A 25,520-nucleotide genomic window follows, 5' to 3' on the forward strand; every position below is an offset into this window, starting at 1 on the left:
TGCTTGTGGAAAGTTGGTATTCCTCTCGATTTGAAGCAAGGGACTAAGCTCTCATCTCGAGTTGATTTGGGGTCCACGGAGCCCTTTCGTGTTGCTCCAGTGACCTCAGGATCCCTCTAGACTTGAGACAGTGATCTTGGGTTTTCTCTGGAGTGCCATCAAGGAAATCAAGGCTCCTTTCATTTTTGATGTGGAATACGGAATTGCTCTGCACGCAGGGCAGGGGAATCGGGCCTCATCTCGCGGCGATGGGGAAGTCTCATGGTTTTTCTCGAGTTGCGGCCGGAACCTGGGGTATATTCTCGAGTTACGACGGGGAGAGCCCTTCCAGACACGTGTTTGTTCAGCGACGTCAGGACTCCTGCCTAGGTGCGAGGGACACCTCGGGATTCTCCTCGAGTCTTGGCATGGCAATTGGGACGCGTCTCCACGTGAGGCGGGAGACCTAGTGTCCCTTTCCACGTGCCACAGTGATCCTGGGACTCCTATCCATTTTCAAGTGGAGTCAGGCATCGTCACCTTTGGAAGCATTGATCTCTGCAGACCTCTCGAGTTTTCAACGGATGTGAGGCCTCCGGTCACGATGACGCGGAGGACTAGGTCTTTCTCTGTGGTCTCCACAGGGGATTCAGACATCCCTTCGTCTTGGGAGATGCAAGACGAGCCGGCATTCAATTCACTGCAGGGATATCCGGCCTTAATTCGAGTCAGAGCATCTTGGTGTCCATTCCACTTGAGGCCACAAACTCAGGGTCCCTCTCACATACCTGTAGCTGAGAGAAGCCTCCTCTTGTGGTGCGTGTGGAAAGTTCGTATTCCTCTTGAGTTGAAGCCAGGGACTAATCTCTCATCTCGAGTTGATTTGGGGTCCACATAGCCCTTTCGTGTTGCTCCAGTGACCTCAGGATCCCTCTAGACTTGAGACAGTGATCTTGGGTTTTCTCTGGAGTGCCATCAAGGAAATCAAGGCTCCTTTCACGTTTGATGTGGAACACGGAATTGCTCTGCACGCAGTGCAGGGGAATCGGGCCTCATCCAGGGGCGAGGGGGAAGTCTCATGGTTTTTCTCGAGTTGCGGCCGGAACCTGGGGTATATTCTCGAGTTAGGACGGGGAGGGCCCTTGCAGACACAGGTTTGTTCAGCGACGTGAGGACTCCTGCCTAGGTGCGAGGGACACCTCGGGATTCTCCTCGAGTATTGGCATGGCAATTTGGACGCGTCCCCTCATGAGGCGGGAGACCCAGTGTCCCTTTCCACGTGCCACAAGGATCCTGGGAATCCTATCCATTTTCAAGAGGAGTCAGGAGTCGTCTCCTTTGGAAGCATTGATCTCCGCGGACGTCTCGAGTTTTCAAAGGATGTGAGGCCTCCGGTCGCGATGAGGCCGAGGACTAGGTCTTTCTCTGTGGTCTCCATAGCGGATTCAGACATCCCTTCGTCTTTGGAGATGCAAGACGAGACTGCATTCAATTCACTGCAGGGATATCCGGCCTTACTTCGAGTCAGAGCATTTCGGTGTCCATTTCACTTGATGCCACAAACTCAGGGTCCCTCTCACATACCTGTAGCTGAGAGAAGCCTCCTCTTGAGGTGCTTGTGGAAAGTTGGTATTCCTCTTGAGTCGAAGCCAGGGACTAAGCTCTCATCTCGAGTTGATTTGGGGTCCACGGAGAACTTTCGTGTTCGTCCAATGACCTCAGGATCCCTCTAGACTTGAGACAGTGATCTTGGGTTTTCTCTGGAGTGCCATCAAGGAAATCAAGGCTCCTTTCACGTTTGATGTGGAACTCGGAATTGCTCTCCACGCAGTGCAGGGGAATCAGGCCTCATCCAGCGGCGAGGGGGAAGTCTCATGGTTTTTCTCGAGTTGCGGCCGGAACCTGGGGTATATTCTCGAGTTACGACGAGGAGGGCCCTTCCAGACACGTGTTTGTTCAGTGACGTCAGGAAACCTGCCTAGGTGCGAGGGACACCTCGGGATGCTCCTCGAGTCTTGGCATGGCAATGGGGACGCGTCTCCACGTGAGGCGGGAGACCCAGGGTCCCTTTCCACGTGCCACAGGGATCCTGGGACTCCTATCCATTTTTAAGAGGCTTCAGGCATCGTCTCCTTCGGAAGTATTTATCTCCGTGGTCCTCTCGAGTTTTCAAAGGATATGAGGCCTCCGGTTGCGTTGAGGTGGAGGACTAGGTCTTTCTCTGTGGTCTCCACAGGGGATTCAGACAACCCTTCGTCTTGGGAGATGCAAGACGAGCCTGCATTCAAATCACTGCAGGGATATCTGGCCTTACTTCGAGTCAGAGCATCTCGGTGTCCATTCCACTTGAGGCGACAAACTCAGGGTCCCTCTCACATACCATTAGCTGAGAGTAGCCTCCTCTTGAGGTGCTTGTGGAAAGTTGGTATTCCTCTTGAGTCGAAGCCAGGGACTAAGCTCTCATCTCGAGTTGATTTGGTGTCCACGGAGCCCTTTCGTGTTGCTCCAGTGACCTCAGGATCCCTCTAGACTTGAGACAGTGATCTTGGGTTTTCTCTGGAGTGCCATCAAGGAAATCAAGGCTCCTTTCACGTTTGAAGTGGAACACGGAATTGCTCTGCACGCAGTGCAGGGGAATCGGGCCTCATCCAGCGGCGAGGGGGAAGTCTCATGGTTTTTCTCGAGTTGCGGCCGGAACCTGGGGTATATTCTCGAGTTACGACGGGGAGGGCCCTTCCAGACACGTGTTTGTTCAGCGACGTCAGGACTACTGCCTAGGTGCAAGGGACACCTCGGGATTCTCCTCGAGTCTTGGCATGGCAATTGGGACGCGTCTCCACGTGAGGCGGGAGACCCAGGGTCCCTTTCCACTTGCCACAGGGATCCTGGGACTCCTATCCATTTTCAAGAGGAGTCAGGCATCGTCTCCTTTGGAAGCATTGATCTCCCCAGACCTCTCGAGTTTTCAAAGGATGTGAGGCCTCCGGTCGCGTTGAGGCGGAGGACTAGGTCTTTCTCTGTGGTCTCCACAGGAGATTCAGACATCCCTTCGTCTTGGGAGATGCAAGACGAGCCTGCATTCAATTCACTGCAGGGATATCCGGCCTTACTTTGAGTCAGAGCATCTCGGTGTCCATTCCACTTGAGGCCAAAAACTCAGGGTCCCTCTCACATACCTGTTGCTGAGAGAAGCCTCTTCTTGAGGTGCTTGTGGAAAGTTGGTATTCCTCTTGAGTCGAAGCCAGGGACTAAGCTCTCATCTCGAGTTGATTTGGGGTCCACGGAGCTCTTTCGTGTTGCTCCAGTGACCTCAGGATCCCTCTAGACTTGAGACAGTGATCTTGGGTTTTCTCTGGAGTGCCATCAAGAAATCAAGGCTCCTTTCACGTTTGATGTGGAACACGGAATTGCTCTGCATTCAGTGCAGGGGAATCGGACCTCAACTCGCGGCAAGGGGGAAATCTCATGGTTTTTCTCGAGTTGCGGCCGGAACCTGGGGTATATTCTCGAGTTACGACGGGGAGGGCCCTTCCAGACACGTGTTTGTTCAGCGACGTCAGGACTCCTGCCTAGGTGCGAGGGACACCTCGGGATTCTCCTCGAGTCTTGGCATGGCAATGGGGAAGCGTCTCCACGTGAGGCGGAAGACCCAGGGTCCCTTTCCACGTGCCACAGGGATCCTGGGACTCCTATCCATTTTCAAGAGGAGTCAGGCATCGTCTCCTTTGGAAGCATTGATCTCCGCGATCCTCTCGAATTTTCAAAGGATGTGAGACCCCCGGTCGCTATGAGGCGGAGAATTAGGTCTTTCTCTGTGGTCTCCAAAGGGTATTCAGACATCCCTTCGTCTTGGGAGATGCAAGACGAGCCTGCATTCAATTCACTGCAGGGATATCCGGCCTTACTTCGAGTCAGAGCATCTCGGTGTCCATTCCACTTGAGGCCACAAAATCAGGGTCCCTCAAATATACGTGTAGCTGAGAGAAACCTCCTCTTGAGGGCCTTGTGGAAAGTTGGCATTCCTCTTGAGTCTAAGCCAGGGTCTAAGCTCTCATCTCGAGTTGATTTGGGGTCCACGAAGCCCTTTCCTGTTGGTCCAGTGACTTCAGGATCCCTCTAGACTTGAGACAGTGATCTTGGGTTTTCTCTGGAGTGCCATCAAGGAAATCAAGGCTCCTTTCACGTTTGATGTGGAACACGGAATTGCTCTGCACGCAGTCCAGGGGAATAGGGCCTCAACTCGCGGCGAGGGGGAAATTTCATGGTTTTTCTCGAGTTGCGGCCGGAACCTGGGGTATATTCTCGAGTTACGATGGGGAGGGCCCTTCCAGACACGTGTTTGTTCAGCGACGTCAGGACTCCTGCCTAGGGGCGAGGGACACCTCGGGATTCTCCTCTAGTCTTGGCATAGCAATTGGGACGCGTCTCCACGTGAGGCGGGAGACCCAGGGTCCCTTTCCACGTGCCACAGGGATCCTGGGACTCCTATCCATTTTCAAGAAGATTCTGGCATCGTCTCTTTTGGAAGCATTGATCTCCGCAGACCTCTCGAGTTTTCAAAGGATGTGAGGCCTCCGGTCGCGATGAGGCGGAGTACTAGGTCTTTCTCTTTGGTCTCCACAGGGGATTCAGACATCTCTTCCTCTTGGGAGATGCAAGACGAGTCTGCATTCAATTCACTGTTGGGATATCCGGCCTTACTTCGAGTCAGAGCATCTCGGTGTCCATTCCACTTGAGGCCACAAACTCAGGGTCCCTCTCACATACCTGTAGCTGAGAGAAGCCTCCTCTTGAGGTGCTTGTGAAAAGTTGGTATTCCTCTTGAGTCGAAGCCAGGGACTAAGCTCTCATCTCGAGTTGATTTGGGGTCCACGGAGCCCTTTCGTGTTGCTCCAGTGACCTCAGGATCCCTCTAGACTTGAGACAGTGATCTTGGGAATTCTCTGGAGTGCCATCAAGGAAATCAAGGCTCCTTTCACGTTTGATGTGGAACACGGAATTGCTCTGCATTCAGTGCAGGGGAATCGGGCCTCAACTCGCGGCAAGGGGGAAATCTCATGGTTTTTCTCGAGTTGCGGCCGGAACCTGGGGTATATTCTCGAGTTACGACGGGGAGGGCCCTCCCAGACACGTGTTTGTTCAGCGACGTCAGGACTCCTGCCTAGGTGCGAGGGACACCTCGGGATTCTCCACGAGTCTTGGCATGGCAATTTGGACGCGTCTCCACGTGAGGCGGGAGACCCAGTGTCCCTTTCCACGTGCCACAGGGATCCGGGGACTCCTATCCATTTTCAAGAGGAGTCAGGCATCGTCTCCTTTGGAAGCATTGATCTCCGCGGACCTCTCGAAATTTCAAAGGATGTGAGGCCCCCGGTCGCTATGAGGCGGAGAACTAGGTCTTTCTCTGTGGTCTCCACAGGGGATTCAGACAACCCTTCGTCTTGGGAGATGCAAGACGAGCCTGCATTCAATTCACTGCAGGGATATCCGGCCTTACTTCGAGTCAGAGCATCTCGGTGTCCATTCCACTTGAGGCCACAAAATCAGGGTCCCTCAAATATACCTGTAGCTGAGAGAAACCTCCTCTTGAGGTCCTTGTGGAAAGTTGGTATTCCTCTTGAGTCTAAGCCAGGGACTAAGCTCTCATCTCGAGTTGATTTGGGGTCCACGGAGCCCTTTCATGCTGCTACCGTGGCCTCAGGATTCCTCTAGATTGAGACAGTGACTTTGGGTTTTCTCTGGAGTGCCATCAAGGAAATCAAGGCTCCTTTCACGTTTGATGTGGAACACGGAATTGGTCTGCACGCAGTGCAGGGGAATCGGGCCTCATCTCGCAGCGAGGGGGAAGTCTCATCGTTTTTCTTGAGTTGCGGCCGGAACCTGGGTTATATTCTCGAGTTACGACAGGGAGGGCCCTTCCGGACACGTGTTTGTTCAGCGACGTCAGGACTCCTGCCTAGGTGCGAGGGACACCTCGGGATCCTCCTCGAGTCTTGGCATGGCAATTGGGACGCGTCTCCACGTGAAGCGGGAGACCCAGGGTCCCTTTCCACGTGCCACAGGGATCCTGGGACTCCTATCCATTTTCAAGAGGAGTCAGGCATCGTCTCCTTTGGAAGCATTGACCTCCGCAGACCTCTCGAGTTTTCAAAGGATGTGAGGCCTCCGGTCGCGATGAGGTCGAGAACTAGGTCTTTCTATGTGGTCTCCACAGGGGTTCAGACATAACATCATCTTGGGAGAGGCAAGACGAGTCTGCATTCAATTCACTGCAGGGATATCCGGCCTTACTTCGAGTCAGAGCATCTCGGTGTCCATGCCACTTGAGGCCACAAACTCAGGGTCCCTCTCACATACCTGTAGCTGAGAGAAGCCTCCTCTTGAGGTGCTTGTGGAAAGTTGGTATTCCTCTTGAGTCGAAGCCAGGGACTAAGCTCTCATCTCGAGTTGATTTGGGTTCCACGGAGCCCTTTCGTGTTGCTACAGTGACCTCAGGATCCCTCTAGACTTGAGACAGTGATCTTTGGTTTTCTCTGGAGTGGCGTCAGGGAAATCAAGGCTCCTTTAACGTTTGATGTGGAACACGGAAATGCTCTGCACGCAGTGCACGGGAATCGGGCCTCATCTCGTGGCGAGGGGGAAGTCTCATGGTTCTTCTCGAGTTGCGGCCGGAACCTTGGGTATAGTCTAGAGTTACGATTGGAAAGGCCCTTCCATACACGTGTTTGTTCAGCGACGTCAAGACCCCTGCCTTGGCGTGAGGGATACCTCGGGATTCTCCTAGAGTCTTGACATGGCAATTGGGACGCGTCTACACGTGAGGCGGGAGACCCAGTGTCCCTTTCCACTTGCCAAAGGGATCCTGGGACTCCTTTCCATTTTCAAGAGGAATCAGGCATCGGCTCCTTTGGAAGCATTGATCTCCGCGGACCTCTCGAGTTTTCAAAGGATGTGAGGCCTCCGGTCAGGATAGGTGGAGAACTAGTTCTTTCTCTGTGGTCTCCACAGGGGATTCAGACATCCCTTCGTCTTGGGAGATGCAAGACGAGCCTGCATTCAATTCACTGCAGGGATATCCGGCCTTACTTCGAGTCAGAGCATCTCGGTGTCCATTCCACTTGAGGCCACAAACTCAGGGTCCCTCTGACATACCTGTAGCTGAGAGAAGCCTCCTCTTGAGGTGCTTGTGGAAAGTTGGTATTCCCCTTGAGGCGAAGCCAGGGACTAAGCTCTCATCTCGAGTTGATTTGGGGTCCACGGAGCCCTTTCGTGTTGCTCCAGTGACCTCAGGATCCCTCTAGACTTGAGACAGTGACTTTGGGTTTTCTCTGGAGTGGCATCAAGGAAATCAAGGCTCCTTTCACGTCTGATGTGGAACACGGAATTGCTCTGCACGCAGTGCAGGGGAATCGGGCCTCATCTCACGGCGAGGGCGAAGTCTCATGGTTTTTATCGAGTTGCGGCCGTAAACTGGGGTATATTCTTGAGTTACGACGGGGAGGGCCCTTCCAGACACGTGTTTGTTCAGCGACGTCAGGACTCCTGCCTAGGTGCGAGGGACACCTCGGGATTCTCCTCGAGTCTTGGCATGGCAACTGGGTCGCATCTCCACATGAGGCGGGAGACCCAGGGTCCCTTTCCACGTGCCACAGGGATCCTGGGACTCCTATCCATTTTCAAGAGGAGTCAGGCATCGTCTCCTTTGGAAGCATTGATCTCCGCGGACATCTCGAGTTTTCAAAGGATGTGAGGCCTCCGAACTTGATGAGGCGGAGGACTAGGTCTTTCTCTCTGGCCTCCACAGTGGATTCAGACAAACCTTCGTCTTGGGAGATGCAAGACGAGCCTGCATTCAATTCACTGCAGGGATATTCGGCCTTACTTCGATTCAGAGCATCTCGCTGTCCATTCCACTTGAGGCCACAAACTCAGGGTCCCTCTCACATACCTGTAGCTGAGAGAAGCCTCCTCTTGAGGTGCTTGTGGAAAGTTGGTATTCCTCTTGAGTAGAAGCCAGGGACTAAGCTCTCATCTCGAGTTGATTTGGGGTCCACGGACCCCTTTCGTGTTGCTCCAGTGACCTCAGGATCCCTCTAGACTTTAGACAGTGATCTTGGGTTTTCTCTGGAGTGCCATCAAGGAAATCAAGGCTCCTTTCACGTTTGATGTGGAACACGGAATTTCTCTGCACGCAGTGCAGGGGAATCGGGCTTCATCTTGCGGCGACTGGGAAGGCTCATGGTTTTCCTCGAGTTGCAGCCCGAACCTGGGGTATATTCTCGAGTTACGATGGGGAGGGCCCTTCCAAACACGTGTTTGTTCAGCGACGTCAGGACTCCTGCCTAGCTGCGACGGACACCTCGGGATTCCCCTTGAGCCTTGGCATGGCAATTGGGACGCGTCTCCAGTGAGGCGCAAGACCCAGGGTCCCTTTCCACGTGCCACAGGGATTCTGGGACTCCTATCCATTTTCAAGAGGAGTCAGGCATCGTCTCCTTAGGAAGCATTGATCTCCGCGGACCTCTCGAGTTTTCAAAGTATGTGAGGCCTATGGTCGCGATGAGGCGGAGATCTAGGTCTTTGTCTGTGGTCTCCACAGGGGATTCAGACATCCCTTCATCTTGGGAGATCCACGACGAGCCTGCATTCAATTCACTGCAGGGATATCCGGCCTTACATTGAGTCAGAGCATCTCGGTGTCCATTCCACTTGAGGCCACAAACTCAGGGTCCCTCTCACATACCTGTAGCTGAGAGAAACCTCCTCTTGAGGAGCTTTTGGAAAGTTGATATTCCTCTTGAGTCGAAGCCAGGGACGAAGCTCTCATCTCGAGTTGATTTGGGGTCCACGGAGCCCTTTCGTGTTGCTACAGTGACCTCAGGATCCCTCTAGACTTGAGACAGTGATCTTGGCTTTTCTTTGGAGTGCCATCAAGGAAATCAAGAATCCTTTCACGTTTGATGTGGAACACGGAATTGGTCTGCACGCAGTGCAGGAGAATCGGGCCACATCTCAAGGCGAGGGGGAAGTCTCATGGTTTTTCTCGAGTTGCGGCCGGAACCTGGGGTATATTCTTGAGTTACGACGGGAAGGGCCCTTCCAGACAAGTGTTTGTTCAGCGACGTCAGGACTAGTGCCTAGGTGCGAGGAACACCTCGGGATTCTCCTCGAGTCTTGGCATGGCAATTAGGACAAGTCTCCGCGTGAGGCGGGAGACCCAGGGTCCCGTTCCACGTGCCACAGTGTTTCTTGGACTCCTGTCCATTTTCAAGAGGAGTCAGGCATCGTCTCCTTAGGAAGCATTGATCTCCGCGGACCTCTCGAGTTTTCAAAGATATGATGCCTCCGTTCGCCATGAGAGGGAGAACTAGGTCTTTCTCTGTGGTCTCCACAGGGGATTCAGACATCCCTTCGTCTTTGGAGATGCAAGACGAGACTTCATTCAATTCACTGCAGGGATATCCGGCCTTACTTCGAGTCAGAGCATCTCGGTGTCCATTCCGCCTGAGGCCACGAACTCAGGGACCCTCTCACATACCTGTTGCTGAAAGAAGCCTTCTCTTGAGGTGCTTGTGGAAAGTTGGTATTCCTCTTGAGTCGAAGCCAGGGACTAAGCTCTCATCTCGAGTTGATTTGGGGTCCACAGAGCCCTTTCGTGTTGCTACAGTGACCTCAGGATCCCTCTAGACTTGAGACAGTGATCTTGGGGATTCTCTAGAGAGCCATCAAGGAAATCAAGGCTCCTTTCACTTTTGATGTGGAACACAGAATTCCTCTGCACGCAGTGCAGGGGAATCGGGCCTCATCTCGCGGCGAGGGGGAAGGCTCATGATTTTTCTGGAGTTGCGGCAGGAACCTGGGGTATATTCTCGAGTTACGACGGGGAGGGCCCTTCCAGACACGTGTTTGTTCAGTGACGTCAGGACTCCTGCCTAGGTGCGAGGGACAACTCGGGATTCTCCTCGAGTCTTGGCATGGCAATTGGGACACGTCTCCACGTGAGGAGGGAGAAGCAGAGTATTTTTCCACGTGCCACAGGGATCCTGTTACTCCTATCCATTTTCAAGAGGAGTCAGGCATCGTCTCCTTTCGAAGCATTGATCTCCGCATTCCTCTCGAGTTTTCAAAGGATGTGAGGCCTCTGGCCGCAATGAGGTGGAGAACTAGGTCTTTCTCTGTGGTCTCCACAGGGGATTCAGTCATCCCTTCGTCTTGGGAGATGCAAGACGAGCCTGCATTCAATTCACTGCAGGGATATCCGGCCTTACTTCGAGTCAGAGCATCTCGGTGTCCATTCCACTTGAGGCCACAAACTCAGGGTCCCTCTCACATACCTGTAGCTGAGAGCACCCTCCTCTTGAGGTGCTTGTGGAAAGTTGTTATTCCTCTTGAGTCGAAGCCAGGGACGAAGCTCTCATCTCGAGTTGATTTGGGGTCCACGGAGCCCTTTCGTGTTGCTACAGTGACCTCTGGATCCCTCTAGACTTGAGACAGTGATCTTGGGTTTTCTTTGGAGTGCCATCAAGGAAATCAAGGCTCCTTTCACGTTTGATGTGGAACACGGAATTGCTCTGCATGCAGTGCAGGGGAATCGGGCCTCAACACGCGGCGAGGGGGAAATCTCATGGTTTTTCCTGAGTTGCGGCCCGAAACTGGTGTATATTCTCGAGTTATGACGGGGAGGGCCCTTCCAGACACGTGTTTGTTCAGCGACGTCAGGACTCCTGCCAAGGTGCGAGGGACACCTCGGGATTCTCCTCGAGTCTTGGCATGGCAATTGGGACGCGTCTCCACGTGAGGCGGGAGACCCAGGGTCCCTTTCCACGTGCCACAGGGATCCTGGGACTCCTATCCATTTTCAAGAGGAGTCAGGCATCGTCTCCTTTGGAAGCATTGATCTCCGCGGACCTCTCCAGTTTGCAAAGGATGTGAGGCCTCCGGTCTCGATGAGGCGGAGAACGAGGTCTTTCTCGGTGGTCTCCACAGGGGATTCAGACAACCCTTCGTCTTGGGAGATGCAAGACGAACCTGCATTCAATTCACTGCAGGGATATCCGGCCTTAATTCGAGTTAGAGCATCTCGGTGTCCATTCCACTTGAGGCCACAAACTCAGGGTCCCTCTCACATACCTGTAGCTGAGAGAAGCCTCCTCTTGAGGTGCTTGTGGAAAGTTGTTATTCCTCTTGAGTCGAAGCCAGGGACGAAGCTCTCATCTCGAGTTGATTTGGGGTCCACGGAGCCCTTTCGTGTTGCTACAGTGACCTCAGGATCCCTCTAGACTTGAGACAGTGATCTTGGGGTTTCTCTGGAGTGCCATCAAGGAAATCAAGGCTCCTTTCACGTTTGATGTGGAACACAGAATTGCTCTGCACGCAGTTCAGGGGAATTGGGCCTCATCTCGCGGTGAGGAGGAAGGCTCATGATTTTTCTGGAGTTGCGGCCGGAACCTGGGGTATATTCTCGAGTTACGACGGGGAGGGCCCTTTCAGACACGTGTTTGTTCAGCGACGTCCGGACTAGTGCCTAGGTGCGAGGGACACCTCGGGATTCTCCTCGAGTCTTTGCATTGCAATTGGGACGCGTCTCCTCGTGAGGTGGGAGACCCAGGGTTCCTTTCCACGTGCCACAGGGATCCTGGGACTCCTATCCATTTTCAAGCGGAGTCAGTCATCGTATCCTTTGGAAGCATTGATCTCCGCGGACCACTCGAGTTTTCAATGGATGTGACGCCTCCGGTCGGGATGAGGCGGAGAACTAGGTCTTTCTCTGTGGTCTCCACAGGGGATTCAGACATCCCTTCGTCTTGGGAGATGCAAGACGAGACTTCATTCAATTTACTGCAGGGATATCCGGCCATACTTCGAGTCAGAGAATCTCGGTGTCCATTCCGCTTGAGGCCACAAACTCAGGGATCCTCTCACATACATGTAGCTGAGAGAAGCCTCCTCTTGAAGTGCTTGTGGAAAGTTGGTATTCCTCTTGAGTCGAAGCCAGGGACGAAGCTCTCATCTCGAGTTGATTTGGAGTCCACGGAGCCCTTTCGTTTTGCTACAGTGACCTCAGGATCCCTCTAGACTTGAGACAGTGATCTTGGGTTTTCTCTGGAGTGCCATCAAGGAAATCAAGGCTCCTTTCACGTTTGATGTGGAACACGGATATTCTCTGCACGCAGTTCAGGGGAATCAGGCCTCATCTTGCGGCGAGGGGGAAGGCTCATGGTTTTTCTCGAGTTGTAGCCCGAACCTGTGGTATAATCTCGAGTTACGATGGGGAGGGCCCTTCCAGACACGTGTTTTTCCAGCGACGTCAGGACTCCTGCCTACGTGCGAGGGACACCTCGGGATTCTCTTCGAGCCTTGCCATGGCAATTGGGACGCGTCTCCACGTGAGGCGGGAGACCCAGGGTCCCTTTCCAAGTGCCACAGTGATCCTGGGACTCCTATCCATTTTCAAGAGGAGTCAGGCATCGTCTCCTTTGGAAGCATTGATCTCCGCGGACCTCTCGAGTTTTCAAAGGATGTGAGGCCTCCAGTCGCGATGAGGCGGAGAACTCGGTCTTTCTCTGTGGTCTCCACATGGGATTCAGACATCCCTTCATCTTGGGAGATGCAAGACGAGCCTGCATTCAATTCACTGCAGGGATATCCAGCCTTACTTCGAGTCAGAGCATCTCGGTGTCCATTCCACTTCAGGCCACAAACTCAGGGTCCCTCTCACATACCTGTAGCTGAGAGAAGCCTCCTGTTGAGATGCTTGTGGAAAGTTCGTCTTCCTCTTGAGTCGAAGCCAGGGACTAAGCTCTCATCTCGAGTTGATTTGGGGTCCATGGGGCCCTTTTGTGTTGCTCCAGTGACCTCAGGATCCCTCTAGACTTGAGACAGTGATCTTGGGTTTTCTCTGGAGTGCCATCAAGGAAATCAAGGCTCCTTTCACGTCTAGTGTGGACACGGAATTGCTCTGCACGCAGTGCAGGGGAATCGGGCCTCATCTCGCGACAAGGGAGATGTCTCATGGTTTTTCTGGAGTTGCGGCCGGAACCTGGGGTATATTCTCGAGTTACGACGGGGAGGGCCCTTCCAGACACGTGTTTGTTCAGCGACGTCAGGACTCCTGCCTAGGTGCGAGGGACACCTCGGGATTCCCCTCGAGTCTTGGCATGGCAATTGGGACGCGTCTCCAAGTGAGGCGGGAGACCCAGGATCCCTTTCCTCGTGCCACAGGGATCCTTGGACTCCTATCCATTTTCAAGAGCAGTCAGGCATCGTCTCCTTTGGAAGTATTGATCTCCGCGGACCTCTCCAGTTTTCAAAGGATGTGAGGCCTCCGTTCTCGATGAGGCGGAGAACGAGGTCTTTCTCTGTCATCTCCACAGCGGATTCAGACAACCCTAAGTCTTGGGATATGCAAGACGAGCCTGCATTCAATTCACTGCAGGGATATCCGGCCTCACTTCGAGTCAGAGCATCTCGGTTTCCATTCCACTTGAGGCCACAAACTCAGGGTCCCTCAAATATACCTGTAGCTGAGAGAAGCCTCCTGTTGAGATGCTTGTGGAATGTTCGTATTCCTCTTGAGTCGAAGCCAGGGTCTAAGCTCTCATCTCGAGTTGATTTGGGGTCCACGGAGCCATTTCCTGTTGGTCCAGTGACCTCAGGATCCCTCTAGACTTGAGACAGTGATCTTGGGTTTTCTCTGGAGTGCCATCAAGGAAATCAAGGCTCCTTTCACGTTTGATGTGGAACACGGAATTGCTCTGCATGCAGTGCAGGGGAATCAGGCCTCAACACGCGGCGAGGGGGAAATCTCATGGTTTTTCCTGAGTTGCGGCCCGAAATTGGTGTATATTCTCGAGTTATGACGGGGAGGGCCCTTCCAGACACGTGTTTGTTCAGCGACGTCAGGACTCCTGCCTAGGTGCGAGGGACACCTCGGGATTCTCCTCGAGTCTTGGCATGGCAATTGGGACGCGTCTCCACGTGAGGCGGGAGACCCAGGGTCCCTTTCCACGTGCCACAGGGATCCTGGGACTCCTATCCATTTTCAAGAGGAGTCAGGCATCGTCTCCTTTGGAAGCATTGATCTCCGCGGACCTCTCCAGTTTGCAAAGGATGTGAGGCCTCCGGTCTCGATGAGGCGGAGAACGAGGTCTTTCTCTGTGGTCTCCACAGGGGATTCAGACAACCCTTCGTCTTGGGAGATGCAAGACGAACCTGCATTCAATTCACTGCAGGGATATCCGGCCTTAATTCGAGTTAGAGCATCTCGGTGTCCATTCCACTTGAGGCCACAAACTCAGGGTCCCTCTCACATACCTGTAGCTGAGAGAAGCCTCCTCTTGAGGTGCTTGTGGAAAGTTGTTATTCCTCTTGAGTCGAAGCCAGGGACGAAGCTCTCATCTCGAGTTGATTTGGGGTCCACGGAGCCCTTTCGTGTTGCTACAGTGACCTCAGGATCCCTCTAGACTTGAGACAGTGATCTTGGGGTTTCTCTGGAGTGCCATCAAGGAAATCAAGGCTCCTTTCACGTTTGATGTGGAACACAGAATTGCTCTGCACGCAGTTCAGGGGAATTGGGCCTCATCTCGCGGCGAGGAGGAAGGCTCATGATTTTTCTGGAGTTGCGGCCGGAACCTGGGGTATATTCTCGAGTTACGACGGGGAGGGCCCTTTCAGACACGTGTTTGTTCAGCGACGTCCGGACTAGTGCCTAGGTGCGAGGGACACCTCGGGATTCTCCTCGAGTCTTTGCATTGCAATTGGGACGCGTCTCCTCGTGAGGTGGGAGACCCAGGGTTCCTTTCCACGTGCCACAGGGATCCTGGGACTCCTATCCATTTTCAAGCGGAGTCAGTCATCGTATCCTTTGGAAGCATTGATCTCCGCGGACCACTCCAGTTTTCAATGGATGTGACGCCTCCGGTCGGGATGAGGCGGAGAACTAGGTCTTTCTCTGTGGTCTCCACAGGGGATTCAGACATCCCTTCGTCTTGGGAGATGCAAGACGAGACTTCATTCAATTTACTGCAGGGATATCCGGCCATACTTCGAGTCAGAGCATCTCGGTGTCCATTCCGCTTGAGGCCACAAACTCAGGGACCCTCTCACATACATGTAGCTGAGAGAAGCCTCCTCTTGAAGTGCTTGTGGAAAGTTGGTATTCCTCTTGAGTCGAAGCCAGGGACGAAGCTCTCATCTCGAGTTGATTTGGAGTCCACGGAGCCCTTTCGTTTTGCTACAGTGACCTCAGGATACCTCTCGACTTGAGACAGTGATCTTGGGGTTTCTCTGGAGTGCCATCAAGGAAATCAAGGCTCCTTTCACGTTTGATATGGAACACGGATATTCTCTGCACGCAGTGCAGGGGAATCGGGCCTCATCTCGCGGCGTGGGGGAAGGCTCATGGTTTTTCTCGAGTTGCGGCTGGAACCTGGGGTATATTCTCGAGTTACGACGGGGAGGGCCCTTCCAGACACGTGTTTGTTCAGCGACGTCAGGACCTCTGCCTAGGTGCGAGGGACACCTCGGGATTCTCCTCGAGTCTTGGCATGGCAATTTGGACGCGTCTCCACGTGAGGCGGGAGACCCAGGTTCCCTTTCCTCTTGCCACAGGGATCCTTGGACTCCTATCCATTTTCAAGAGCAGTCAGGCATCGTCTCCTTTGGAAGCATTGATCTCCGCGGACCTCTCCAGTTTTCAAAGGATGTGAGGCTTCCGTTCTCGATGAGGCGGAGAACGAGGTCTTTCTCTGTCATCTCCACAGCGGATTCAGACAACCCTAAGTCTTGGGATATGCAAGACGAGCCTGCATTCAATTAACTGCAGGGATATCCGGCCTCACTTCGAGTCAGAGCATCTCGGTGTGCATTCCACTTGAGGCCACAAACTCAGGGTCCCTCAAATATACATGTAGCTGAGAGAAGCCTCCTGTTGAGATGCTTGTGGAATGTTCGTATTCCTCTTGAGTCGAAGCCAGGGACTAAGCTCTCATCTCGAGTTGATTTGGGGTCCACGGAGCCCTTTCCTGTTGGTCCAGTGACCTCAGGATCCCTCTAGACTTGTGACAGTGATCTTGGGTTTTCTCTGGAGTGCCATCAAGGAAATCAAGGCTCCTTTCACGTTTGATGTGGAACACGGAATTGCTCTGCATGCAGTGCAGGGGAATCGGGCCTCAACACGCGGCGAGGGGGAAATCTCATGGTTTATCTCGAGTTGCGGCCCGAAACTTGTGTATATTCTCGAGTTATGATGGGGAGGGCCCTTCCAGACACGTGTTTGTTCAGCGACGTCAGGACTCCTGCCTAGGTGCGAGGGACACCTCGGGATTCTCCTCGAGTCTAGGCATGGCAATTGGGATGCGTCTCCACGTGAGGCGGGAGACCCAGGGTCCCTTTCCACGTGCCACAGGGATCCTGGGACTCCTATCCATTTTCAAGAAGAATCAGGCATCGTCTCCTTTGGAAGTATTGATCTCCGCGGACCTCTCGAATTTTCAAAGGATATGAGGCCTCCGATTGCATTGAGGTGGAGGACTAGGTCTTTCTCTGTGGTCTCCACAGGGGATTCAGACAACCCTTCGTCTTGGGAGATGCAAGACGAGCCTGCATTCAATTCACTGCAGGGATATCCGGCCTCACTTCGAGTCAGAGCATCTCGGTGTCCATTCCACTTGAGGCCACAAACTCAGGGTCCCTCAAATATACCTGTAGCTGAGAGAAGCCTCCTCTTGAGGTGCTTGTGGAAAGTTGGTATTCCTCTTGAGTCGAAGCCAGGGACTAAGCTCTCATCTCGAGTTGATTTGGGGTCCACGGAGCCCTTTCGTGTTGCTCCAGTGACCTCAGGATCCCTATAGACTTGAGACAGTGATCTTGGGTTTTCTCTGGAGTGCCATCAAGGAAATCAAGGCTCCTTTCACGTTTGATGTGGAACACGGAATTGCTCTGCATGCAGTGCAAGGGAATCGGGCCTCAACTCGCGGCGAGGGGGAAATCTCAAGGTTTTTCTCGAGTTGCGGCCCGAACCTGGGGTATATTCTCGAGTTACGACAGGGAGGGCCCTTCCAGACACGTGTTTGTTCAGCGACGTCAGGATTCCTGCCTAGGTGCGAGGGACACCTCGGGATTCTCCTCGAGTCTTGGCATGGCAATTGGGACGCGTCTCCACGTGAGGCGGGAGACCCAGGGTCCCTTTCCACGTGCCAAAGGGATCCTGGGACTCCTATCCATTTTCAAGAGGAGTCAGGCATCGTCTCCTTTGGAAGCATTGATCTCCGCGGACCTCTCGAGTTTTCAAAGGATGTGAGGCCTCCGGTCGCGATGAGGCGGAGAACTCGGTCTTTCTCTGTGGTCTCCACAGGGGATTCAGACATTCCTTCGTCTTGGGAGATGCAAGACGAGACTGCATTAAATTCACTGCAGGGATATCCGGCCTTACTTCGATTCAGAGCATCTCGGTGTAAATTCCACTTGAGGCCACAAATTCAGTGTCCCTCTCACATACCTGTAGCTGAGAGAAGCCTCCTCTTGAGGTGCTTGTGGAAAGTTGGTATTGCTCTTGAGTCGAAGCCACGGACTAAGCTCTCATCTCGAGTTGATTTGGGGTCCACGGAGCCCTTTCGTGTTGCTCCAGTGACCTCAGGATCCCTCTAGACTTGAGACAGTGATCTTGGGTTTTCTCTGGAGTGCCATCAAGGAAATCAAGGCTCCTTTCACGTTTGATGTGGAACACGGAATTGCTCTGCACGCAGTGCAGGGGAATCGGGCCTCATCTCGCGGTGAAGGGGAAATCTCATGGTTTTTCTCGAGTTGCGGCCGGAACCTGGGGTATATTCTCGAGTTACGACGGGGAGGGCCCTTCCAGACACGTGTTTGTTCAGCGACGTCAGGACTCCTGCCTCGGTGCGAGGGACAACTCGGGATTCTCCTCGAGTCTTGGCATGGGAATTGGGACGCATCTCCACTTGAGGCGGGAGACCCAGGGTCCCTTTCCACGTGCCACACGGATCCTGGGACTCCTATCCATTTCAGGAGGAGTCAGGCATCGCCTCCTTAGGAAGCATTGATCTCTGCAGACCTCTCGATTTGTCAAAGGATGTGAGTCCTCCGGTCTCGATGAGGCGGAGGATTAGTTCTTTCTCTGTCGTCTCCACAGGGGATTCAGACATCCCTTCGTCTTGGGAGATGCAAGACGAGCCTGCATTCAATTCACTGCAGGGATATCCGGCCTTACTTTGAATCAGAGCATTTCGGTGTCCATTCCACTTGAGACCACAAACTCAGGGTCCCTCTCACATACCTGTAGCTGAGAGAAGCCTCCTCTTGAGGTGCTTGTGGAAAGTTGGTATTCCTCTTGAGTCGAAGCCAGGGACTAAGCTCTCATCTCGAGTTGATTTCGGGTCCATGGAGCCCTTTCGTGTTGGTCCAGTAACCTCAGGATCCCTCTAGACTTGAGAGAGTGATCTTGGGTTTTCTCTGTAGTGCCGTCAAGTAAATCAATGCTTCTTTCACGTTTGATGTGGAACACGGAATTGCTCTGCACGCATTGCAGGGGAATCGGGCCTCATCTCGTGGCGAGGGGGAAGTTTCATGGTTTTTCTCGAGTTGTGGCCGGAACCTGGGGTATATTCTCGAGTTACGACGGGGAGGGCCCTTCCAGACACGTGTTTGTTCAGCGACGTTAGGATTCCTGCCTAGGTGCGAAGGACACCTCCGGATTCTCCTCGAGTCTTGGCATGGCAATTGGGACGCTTCTCCACGTGAGGCGGGAGACCCAGTGTCCCTTTCCACGTGCCACAGGGATCCTGGGACTCCTATCCATTTTCGTGAGGAGTCAGGCATCGTCGCCTTTGGAAGCATTGATCTCCGCGGATCTCTCAAGTTTTCAAAGGATGTGAGGCCTCCGGTCGCGATGAGGCGGAGAACTAGGTCTTTCTCTGTGGTCTCCACAGGGGATTCAGACATCCCTTCGTCTTGGGAGATGCAAGACGAGCCTGCATTCAATTCACTGCAGGGATATCCGGCCTTACTTCGAGTCAGAGCATCTCGGTGTCCATTGCACTTGAGGCCACAAACTCAGGGTCCCTCTCACATACCTGTAGCTGAGAGAAGCCTCCTCTTGAGGTGCTTGTGGAAAGCTGGTATTCCTCTTGAGTCGAAGCCAGGGACTAAGCTCTCATCTCGAGTTGATTTGGGGTCCACTGAGCCCTTTCGTGTTGCTAAAGTGACCTCAGGATCCTTCTAGACTTGAGACAGTGATCTTGAGTTTTCTCTGGAGTGCCATCAAGGAAATCAAGGCTCCTTTCACGTTTGATGTGGAACACGGAATTGCCCTGCACGCAGTGCAGGGGAATCGGGCCTCATCCCGCGGCGAGGGGGAAGTCTCATGGTTTTTCTCGAGTTGCGGCCGGAACCTGGGGTATATTCTCGAGTTACGACGGGGAGGGCCCTTCCAGACACGTGTTTGTTCAGCGACGTCAGTACTCCTGCCTAGGTGCGAGGGACACCTCGGGATTCTCCTCGAGTCTTGGCATGGCAATTGGGACGCGTCTCCACGTGAGGCGGGAGACCCAGAGTCCCTTTCCACGTGCCACAGGGATCCTGCGACTCCTATCCATTTTCAAGAGGAGTCAAGCATCGTCTCCTTTGGAAGCATTGATCTCCGCGGACCTCTCTTGTTTTCAAAATGTGAGGCCTCCGGTCGCGATGAAGCGGAGGACTAGATCTTTCTCTGTGGTCTCCACAGGGGATTCAGACATCCCTTCGTCTTGGGAGATGCAAGACGAGCCTGCATTCAATTCACTGCAGGGATGTCCGGCCTTACTTCGAGTCAGAGCATCTCGGTGTCCATTCCAATTGAGGCCACAAACTCAGGGTCCCTCTCACATACCTGTAGCTGAGAGAAGCCTCCTCTTGAGGTGCTTGTGGAAAGTTGGTATTCGTCTTGAGTCGAAGCCAGGGACTAAGCTCTCATCTCGAGTTGATTTGGGGTCCACGGAGCCCTTTCGTGTTGCTCCAGTGACCTCAGGATCCCTTTAGACTTCAGACAGTGATATTGGGTTTTCTCTGGAGTGCCATCAAGGAAATCAAGGCTCCTTTCACGTTTGATGTGGAACACGGAATTGCTCTGCACGCAGTGCAGGGGAATTGGGCCTCATCTCATGGCGAGCTGGAACTCTCATTGTTTTTCTCGAGTTGCGGCCGGAACCTGGGGTATATTCTCGAGTTACGACGGGGAGGGCCCTTCCAGACACGTGTTTGTTCAGCGACGTCAGGACTCCTGCCTAGGTGTGAGGGACACCTCGGGATTCTCCTCTAGTCTTGGCATGGCAATTGGGACGCGGCTCCACGTGAGGCGCGAGACCCAGTGTCCCTTTCTACGTGCCACAGGGATCCTGGGACTTCCATCCATTTGCAAGAGGAGTCAGGCCTCGTCTCCTTTGGAAGCATTGATCTGCGCGGACCTCTCAAGAGGAGTCAGGCATCGTCTCCTTTGGAAGCATTGTTCTGCGCGTACCTCTCGAGTTTTCAAAGGATGTGAGGCCTCCGGTCGCGATGAGGCAGAGAACTACGTCTTTCTCTGTGGTCTCCACAGGGGATTCAGACATCCCTTCATCTTGGGAGATGCAAGACGGGCCTGCATTCAATTCACTGCAGGGATATCCGGCCTTACTTCGAGTCAGAGCATCTCGGTGTCCATTCCACTTGAGGCCACAAACTCAGGGTCCTCTCACATACCTGTAGCTGAGAGAAGCCTCCTCTTGAGGTGCTTGTGGAAAGTAGGTATTCCTCTTGAGTCGAAGCCAGGGACTAAGCTCTCATCTCGAGTTGATTTGGGGTCCACGGAGTCCTTTCGTATTGCTCCAGTGACCTCAGGATCCCTCTAGACTTGAGACAGTGATCTTGGGTTTTCTCTGGAGTGCCATCAAGGAAATCAAGGCTCCTTTCACGTTTGATGTGGAACACGGAATTGATCTGCACTCAGTGCAGGGGAATCGGGCCGCATCTCGCGGCGAGGGGGAAGTCTCTTGGTTTTTCTTGAGTTCCGGCCGGAACCTGGGGTATATTCTCGAGTTACGACGGGGAGGGCCCTTCCAGACACGTGTTTGTTCAGCGACGTCAGGACTCCTGCCTAGGTGCGAGGGACACCTCGGGATTCTCCTCGAGTCTTGGCATGGCAATTGGGACGCGTCTCCACATGAGGCGGGAGACCCAGGGTCCCTTTCCTCGTGCCACAGGGATCCTGGTACTCCTATCCATTTTCAAGAGGAGTCAGGCATCGTCTCCTTTGGAAGCTTTGATCTCCGCGGACCTCTCGAGTTTTCAAAGGATGTGAGGCCTCCGTTCGCGTTAAGGCGGAGGACTAGGTCTTTCTCTGTGGTCTCCACAGGGGATTCAGACAACCCTTCGTCTTGGGAGATGCAAGAGGAGCCTGCATTCAATTCATTGCAGGGATATCCGGCCTTACTTCGAGTAGGAGCATCTCGGTGTCCATTCCACTTGAGGCCACAAAATCAGGGTCCCTCTCACATACCTGTAGCTGAGAGAAGCCTCCTCTTGAGGTGCTCGTGGAAAGTTGGTGTTCCACTTGAGTCGAAGCCAGGGACTAAGCTCTCATCTCGAGTTGATTTGGGGTCCACGGAGCCCTTTCGTGTTGCTCCAGTGACCTCAGGATCCCTCTAGACTTGAGACAGTGATCTTGGGTTTTCTCTGGAGTGCCATCAAGGAAATCAAGGCTCCTTTCACGTTTGATGTGGAACACGGATTGCTCTGCAAGCAGTGCAGGGGAATCGAGCCTCATCTCGCGGCGAGGGGGAAGTCTCATGGTTTTTCTCGAGTTGCGGCCGGAACCTGGGGTATATTCTCGAGTTACGACGGGGAGGGCCCTTCCAGACACGTGTTTGTTCAGCGACGTCAGGACTCCTGCCTAGGTGCGAGGGACACCTCGGGATTCTCCTCGAGTCTTGGCATGGCAATTGGGACGCGTCTCCACCTGAGGCGGGAGACCCAGGGTCCCTTTCCACGTGCCACAGGGATCCTGGGACTTCTATCCATTTTGAAGAGGATTCAGGCATCGTCTCCTTTGGAAGCATTGATCTCCGTGGACCTCTCGAGTTTCAAAGGATGTGAGGCCTCCGATCGCGATGAGGCGGAGAACTAAGTCTTTGTCTGTGGTCTCCACAGGGGATTCAGACATCCCTTCGTCTTGGGAGATGCAAGACGAGCCTGCATTCAATTCTCTGCATGGATATCTGCCCTTACTTCGAGTCAGAGCATCTCGGTGTCCATTCCACTTGAGGCCACAAACTCAAGGTCCCTCTCACATACCTGTAACTGAGAGAGGCCTCCTCTTGAGGTGCTTGTGGAATGTTGGTATTCCTCTTGAGTCGAAGCCATGGACGAAGCTCTCCTCTCGAGTTGTTTTGTGGTCCACGGAGCTCTTTCCTGTTGCTACAGTGACCTCAGGATCCCTCTAGACTTGAGACAGTGATCTTGGCTTTTCTTTGGAGTGCCATCAAGGAAATCAAGAATCTTTTCACGTTTGATGTGGAACACGGAATTGGTCTGCACGCAGTGCAGGGGAATCGGGCCTCATCTCAAGGCGAGGGGGAAGTCTCATGATGTTTCTCGAGTTGCGGCTGGAACCTGGGGTATATTCTCGAGTTACGACGGGGAGGGCCTTTCCAGACACGTGTTTGTTCTGCGACGTCAGGATTACTGCCTAGGTGCGAGGGACACCTCGGTATTCTCCTCGAGTCTTGGCATGGCAATTAGAACAAGTCTCCACGTGAGGCGGGAGACCCAGGGTCCCGTTCCACGTGCCACAGGGATTCTTGGACTCCTATCCATTTTCAAGAGGAGTCAGGCATCGTCTCCTTTACAAGCATTGATCTCCGCGGACCTCTCGAGTTTTCAAAGGATGTGACGCCTCCGGTCGTGATGAGGCGGAGAACTAGGTCTTTCTCTGTGGTCTCCACAGTGGATTCAGACATCCCTTCGTCTTGTGAGATGCAAGACGAGCCTGCATTCAATTCACTGCAGGGATGTCCGGCCTTACTTCGAGTCAGGGCATCTCGGTGTCCATTCTACTTGAGGCCACAAACACAGGTTCCCTCTCACATACCTTTAGCTGAGAGAAGCCTCCTCTTGAGGTGCTCGTGGAAAGTTGGTATTCCTCTTGTGTCGAAGCCAGGGACGAAGCTCTCATCTCGAGTTGATTTGGAGTCCACGGACCCCTTTCGTGTTGCTACAGTGACCTCAGGATCCCTCTCGACTTGAGACAGTGGTCTTGGGGTTTCTCTGGAGTGCCATCAAGTAAATCAAGGCTCCTTTCACGTTTGATGTGGAACACGGAATTGCTCTGCACGCAGTGCAGGGGAATCGGGCCTCATCTTGCGGCGACTGGGAAGGCTCATGGTTTTTCTCGAGTTGCAGTCAGAACCTGGGGTATATTCTCGAGTTACAACGGGGAGGGCACTTTCAGAAACGTGTTTGTTCAGCGACGTCAGGACTCCTGCCTAGGTGCGAGGGACACCTCGGGATTCTCCTCGAGTCTTTGCATTGCAATTGGGACACGTCTCCTCGTGAGGTGGGAGACCCAGGGTTCCATTCCACGTGCCACAGGGATCCTGGGACTCCTATCTATTTTCAAGCGGAGTCAGTCATCGTATCCTTTGGAAGCATTGATCTCCGCGGACCACTCGAGTTTTCAATGGATGTGACGCCTCCGGTCGGGATGAGGCGGAGAACTAAGTCTTTCTCTGTGGTCTCCACAGGGGATTCAGACATCCCTTCGTCTTGGGAGATGCAAGACGAGACTTCATTCAATTTACTGCAGGGATATCCGGCCATACTTCGAGTCAGAGCATCTCGGTGTCCATTCCGCTTGAGGCCACAAACTCAGGGACCCTCTCACATACATGTAGCTGAGAGAAGCCTCCTCTTGAGGTGCTTTTGGAAAGTTGGTATTCCTCTTGAGTTGAAGCCAGGGACTAAGCTCTCATCTCGAGTTGATTTGGGGTCCACGGAGCCCTTTCGTGTTGCTCCAGTGACCTCAGGATCCCTCTAGACTTGAGACAGTGATCTTGGGTTTTCTCTGGAGTGCCATCAAGGAAATCAAGGCTTCTTTCACGTTTGATGTGGAACACGGAATTGCTCTGCACGCAGTGCAGGGGAATCGGGCTTCATCTCGCGGCAAGGGGGAAGTCTCCTGGTTTTTCTCGAGTTGCGGCCGGAACCTGGGGTACACACTAAAGTTACTACGGGGAGGGCCCTTCAAGACACGTGTTTGTTCAGCGAAGTCAGGACTCCTGCCTAGGTGCGAGGGACACCTCGGGATATTCGTCGAGTCTTGGCATGGCAATTGGGACGGGTCTCCACGTGAGGCGGAAGACCCAGTGTCTCTTTCCACGTGCCAAAGGGATCCTGAGACTCCTATCCATTTTCAAAAGTAGTCAGGCATCCTCTCCTTTGGAAGCATTGATCTTCGCGGTTTTCAAAGGATGTGAGGCCTCCGGTCGCGATGAGGCGGAGAACTCCGTCTTTCTCTGTGGTCTCCACATGGGATTCAGACATCCCTTCGTCTTGGGAGATGCAATACGAGCCTGCATTCAATTCACTGCAGGGATATCCGGCCTTACTTCGAGTCAGAGCATCTCGGTGTCCATTCCACTTGAGGCCACAAACTCAGGGTCCCTCTCACATACCTGTAGCTGAGAGAAGCCTCCTCTTGAGGTGCTTGTGGAAAGTTGGTATTCCTCTTGATTCGAAGCCAGGGACTAAGCTCTCATCTCGAGTTGATTTGGGGTCCACGGAGCACTTTCATGTTGCTCCAGTGACCTCAGGATCCCCCTAGACTTGAGACAGTGATCTTGGATACTCTCTGGAGTGCCATCAAGGAAGTCAAGGCTCCTTTCACGTTTGATGTGGAACACGGAATTGCTCTGCACGCAGTGCAGGGAAATCGGGCCTCATCTCACGGCAAGGGGGAAGTCTCATGGATTTTCTCGAGTTGCGGCCGGAACCTGGGGTATATTCTCGAGTTATGACGGGGAGGGCCCTTCCAGACACGTGTTTGTTCAGCCACGTCAGGACTCCTGCCTAGGTGCGAGGGACACCTCGGGAGTCTCCTCGAGTCTTGGCATGGCAATTGGGACGCGTCTCCACGTGAGGCGGGAGACCAAGGGTCCCTTTCCACGTGCCACAGGGATACTGGGACTCCTATCCATTTTCAAGAGGAGTCAGGCATCGTCTCCTTTGGAAGCATTGATCTCCGCGCACCTCTCGAGTTTTCAAAGGATGTGAGGCCTCCCGTCGCGTTGAGTCGGACGACTAGGTCTTTCTCTGTGGTCTCCACAGGGGATTCAGACATCCCTTCGTCTTGGGAGATGCAAGACGAGCCTGCATTCAATTCACTGCAGGGATATCCGGCCTTACTTCGAGTCAGAGCATCTCGGTGTCCATTCCACTTGAGGCCACAAACTCAGGGTCCCTCTCACATACCTGTAGCTGAGAGAAGCCTCCTCTTGAGGTGCTTGCGGAAAGTTGGT

The sequence above is a fragment of the Dama dama genome, chromosome 17, assembly GCF_033118175.1.
Source record: "Dama dama isolate Ldn47 chromosome 17, ASM3311817v1, whole genome shotgun sequence".
NCBI lineage: Eukaryota > Metazoa > Chordata > Mammalia > Artiodactyla > Cervidae > Dama > Dama dama.